This window comes from Montipora foliosa, chromosome 12 (genome assembly GCF_036669935.1).
Source record: "Montipora foliosa isolate CH-2021 chromosome 12, ASM3666993v2, whole genome shotgun sequence".
NCBI lineage: Eukaryota > Metazoa > Cnidaria > Anthozoa > Scleractinia > Acroporidae > Montipora > Montipora foliosa.
Window position 1 is genome coordinate 1,477,700 of NC_090880.1, and position 5,189 is coordinate 1,482,888.

The 5,189-nt window shown below is 37.9% G+C and overlaps 1 pseudogene; it reads right to left on the reverse strand.

Moving 5' to 3' along the window:
* Positions 1-4,216: 4,216 nt before the first annotated feature.
* Positions 4,217-4,952, reverse strand: LOC137980261 (uncharacterized; annotated as a pseudogene).
* Positions 4,953-5,189: the final 237 nt, after the last annotated feature.

Here is a 5,189-nt window from a genome sequence, read left to right on the forward strand (position 1 = left end):
AAAAACGTTTGTGAAAAGACTAAGTCTTGTTGAGAAAAAATGTTAATTATTAAGTAGGCTCGGTGCAGTTTCGTTACAATAGTTTTGGTGTTGTAAAACCTCACAAGCTACCCCTCAGTAGACATTGACACGTTGTGAAATGATCAGTCCTTTATTATGTTCTTCCGGTTTCCTAATTTTCATGAATTATTTCATGGATAAAAACCATTTTGGAAACAAACATTCTTTGTTTGCGTGATCAGTATCCGTCAAATTTCCATCAGTAGGGCTAACGCTCACATGGTTCATATGGGATAGAAATATAGCACTTCACCTTACACTACACTCTCTTCAGTTAATTCTGTTTAAAATATAAGTGCTGCACGGCCAACGTTTGTATAAACGTAACCTTTCCTTGTACTTGTACATGTTAATTGCCGTGAATTTAACATCTTCAGCTCCCACGGCCTGCTCCCGTCTGACCTTGTAGCTCAGTCGGTAGAGCGGCGGAGATCTAACCCGAAGGTCTTGGGTTCAATTCCCACCCTGGTTACAGTTTTTCTCTGTCCTTGTGTGGGCTCAGTTCCATCAGTAGGGCTAACGCTCACATGGTTTATATGGGATAGAAATATAGCACTTCACCTTACACTACACTCTCTTCAGTTAATTCTGTTTATATTAATTTTTACTCTAGTGAGAATTTGTTGCAATAGAGATTTTGGTGGGAAGGAAAAATGTTACTTCTTTCCACATAGGTATTTCAACACCATTTGCCGTGTTTGGTTTTGAAAGGACGACCTTAAGGTTGTCCTGGGTTGTTTTTGAACTTGAGAATGTTGTTGTCCATGGAAAGATAGCTGGAAGGATAGATTGAAAGGTTGTATATACATCCGCGTGCTGAGGCACCCCATGAGCATAACATCCCTCAGCTACATGTATGTTTACTGAAGGGCTGCATTCTTTCAGAAGCTCTTTTAAACCTTCACTAAAAATCCCGTCATCAACTGCATAATTTGATCTGGGAATGGAATGGTCATATTCATCTTGTACTTGTTCATGTTCTTTGGCAAGATCAGACCAGCTTGATGGATTTGAACATCCTTGTTTTTCTTGAAACATAGTTTTTGCTTCCTTGTATTCGGCCTCTATTTTGACAGATTTCAAAAAGAAAGGCTGACGTGACATACATATGTGAGGGAGGCACCATAGAACCATTACAAAGTTCTGTAGATATACATGTATATAGGTCATTGTGCAAAATTGTTTTATTTCCATTTTGTTCATCTAAAAAGTTGCATGCCATTGTAAACAGTTTATCAAATACTCTTATTTATTTGTTTTACAGGGAATGTCACTGGAAAGGCAAACCTCATTACTGCACTGTGAACATATCACAACACATAGATTTACTTTCAGAATGCCACGCTGGGTATCACTTCGGGATTTTGACGAACTTTTTCCCTTTGCAGGCTTGTGCCCCCTGGATGATAAACTGACGAAATGCTTATCACATACCCTGAGATTCTTAAATTTTCTGTATTACCTGATAAGTCATGAGGGCTACATTTGATTTCATATTTGCCCAATCATGCTATCAAATTTACGACATCCTGCCTCATTTTCACACCCCGATAGACAACATTGCACACCTACAATTAAACGTCCATTCATAATTACAGCCTCATTTATTTCATTTAATGGTATGAAATCATGTAGAGGTTTACCACGGCTTGATAATTAGTACAAATCACTTGTTAAATTTAATTTACAATTAACTTGTGATCTCAAGTCAAATATAGTAGCATGTGGTGCAAAGGTAAAAGAATGCGACTTTCCTGTTATATCTACAACTAAAATAGATGTCCCAAATCTTTTTGACCTTAAAAAACATATTAAAGAGAAATCCTGGGAGGTGAAATTCAAGCAGTTTCAAAGCAGGATAACTCTACAGGAGACCAAGGCAAAGATACAAAATTGGAAATAAACAATGGCATTTCTGTAGTTTGTTTGTAGCTTGCATCAAAGTTTTCTACTACTACTATTACACTAACTTCAAATGAAACTACCAACAATGGATAGGGAAAGGCAGATGTGATCAAAATGAGAGCAGTGGGAACTAGGTACATGGGTGCAGAGCAAAGCTTATCATTCACAACCAGCTTTTGAGTAGTATCAATATTTAACAAAATGCTATGAAAAATAAAAAGGCATGTGAGCATAATAATGGAAGTAAAAACTTTGATGTTAGACTCCAAAAATATTGCACCAGAGAAAATTTAGATAGTTGCTTGACATTTAAACTAGTCTTATAAACTGGCTCAAGCAGAGACAAAAATAATTTCCAAATAATAACAGCAGGAAATTATGTTGTCTCCAGTAAATAATTGAGAGTTCCACTGTACTTATATATCTGCTTTGAGCATATTTTGTACAACATTTCCCAGAAAAGTAGCACACCGATTGTCACAATAACACAAATTAAAGTGAAAACAGAATAAAATAAATTGTTAAGGTTGGTGTTGTAGACTGGTCTTAGTAACTTTGAATTGTAATAAAAACATGCACAACAAAAGAGAAAGCAACCTTTGCAACACACTCAAATTTGGAACAATTTTATTGCAGAGCATATGCCATGCTCCAGTGGAGTGAACCTAAATTTTATTGTCTAGAACATGAGAATTGGATGGGATGTAAAGACTAAGAGGAAGCCTTGAAAAGTTGGGAAAGGCTTTGGAAATAGCAGCAATAACAACATGAAAACCCACAAAGTGGAAACTGTAATGACATCCTTGAGGAAAAAGCCAATTTAAGTCAAAGAGTGAGTCAAAAAGCAAACATGTTGCCACCATTAACATAAAAAATGCAATATTTTTGCCGGGGGGGGGGACTCCCATATGAGGCAGACGGGGATGCTCGTCGGAAATTTAGAATTTAACCCCTAAAGGAGACCATCTGGGCGTAGCTCAAGCTTTTTGTGACCCCTAAAGGAGACCAACCTGGGCGTGCCTTAAGCAATTTTTGACCCCTTAAAAGAGACCGCTTAAAAACACACAAATAAGACATGCAATGAGTTTTAATGATATAAAGACATAATCATCAAATGCTTTTATCTAAAAGTAGTTTTGAAAAGTCTGTCTCATATTGGGTCCCCCCCCCCCCCCGGGTACTTTTGTTCATTTTGAACTTTTTAATATTCACAACTACAGTATATTTTCACTAACTTATTTTAATTGTACTCTATTATATTCTACTTTATTTCACTGAACGTTTGTTAAGTATATCTACAATACCTCGACACGCAAGCGGATTGATATGAAGAACGGCTGATTCAAACAGCACGTAATGACACAGGATTGAAATGTGTATTACCAAGGAATAAAACCTCCTATTTTGAAGAACATGGTTTCAACCGTTTTCAGAAAAATGGTGGATGTTTTAGACAACCATTGACTGTCCCGAAGGCAAGCAACTGAACCCGCAACTGAACGGGCAACTGAACCCGCGACAAATACAACAAAATTACAGAAACACGCTCTCACAAAACAAGAAACAGTTTACATACAAGGACAATAACAATGGCAAAGAGTTCAAACTTACGATCAATTAGCGGACAAAAGCGATATTAGCGTTGGAATTAGCCTTATTAACCCCTGTTGTCCTTGCCTCAATGGCGTCCCCACGCTAATAGCGGGAGCAAGCCAAGCGAAGAGCTCTTCGTTGCTATGTGAAGTCACACTGGCAGTGATGAGTCGGTCAAGAATAATTATTGAAAACAATAGAGTCCCCCTCTCCCTCCTGGGCGTTCCAAACTAAATCGTCCTTTTCCATTTTAGGAAAATTCCGCTAAAAATAGCGATATGTTATGTTTTTGAGCTCAGTCTTATTTAAAATGCCAGTTATTGCCTATATTCTGTCGGAATGATTTCACCTAAAAATCAAACTCGCTCTCCTTGGTCAATTTTACGCGGACTTAAAATGGATTCCGCAGGATGTATTACAGTTTCACTTTTTTTTTCTCAGATAAAATCAGTTTGACCTAAGTCCGATTTTTGGACCCAAAATTCTTACTTCGTTTTCTGATTAAGACTATTACTATGAGGCACCTTGTTTTGATTGTGGCCAACCATGGATATTTTTTTGTCCGATTTTCGGAACCAAAATTTAGGTAAAAGATCATGACAGACCTGCTCTGACTTCCTTACGTGTCTTTGCGGTTGCGACGCTGTAATATGTGCCTTCAAAGTTTTGCTCTAACGAGCATGTCTTTTAGTGATTTCCCTCTTCTGTATGATATGATAGGAGGTGTTTTGAAAATGTTTTTCAGCATTGGCTGATTTTGTATTAAACTCCATTCTTGCATGAAGAGTTGTTTAAGGTTTTTTACTGCTGGATGATATGTTGTGACAAATGGCATTATTCTCGCGTGAGTCGTTTTTGTTTGTTTTCTTAATGCCGAGCGCCTTCCGGAAAACTTTACTTCAGACAGTGTGCCATCTATAGGTTTTTAGGATAGCCGCGAGCTTCAAGTCGCGTTTTAAAATTCGAGATGGCCTCCTGGAATTTTGTTTCCGAGGAGTTTGTAGGTAAGAGTCTGATAGCTTCACCCTTTATGAAACCTCGTTTTACACCGGGAGGGTGACAAGAGGTATAGTGGGTGTATTGGAAGGTCTCGGTCTTTTTATAATGGGTTTTGATGTCGAGGATCGATTCTGTTTCGAATCTGACTCCTTTGTAAACCACTGTGTCAAGAAAAGCGATTTCGGTGTCTGAGATTTTCAGCTGTGAATTTTATCGTTGGATGATATGTGTTTGCTTGTGTTATAAATATATCATTCTAGGTCCTCTCTTTTTGTGTCCCAAAGCGAGAAAACGTCATCGAGATAACGTTTCCATGCTATAGGCTTTATCCTACTTTGGTTCAGTAGGTTGGTTTCGATTTCGGCCATGAATATGTTGGGGAAAGCGACCGCCATTTTTGTTCCCATAGCCGTCCCATGAGTCTGGAGATAATTTTCACCTTTGAACTTAAAGGAATTTTCTTTAAGTATGAGGCCTAGCATTTCTTTAAGATAGTGAGATGGTATAGGAGGATTATTGTTGTAAAAATTCTCATATGCACTGCATACTGTTTGAATTCCCTCCTGTTGTGGGATGTTCGTGTACAAGCTTGTGACATCCATAGATACCAAAATAGTATCCTGTGGAATCAT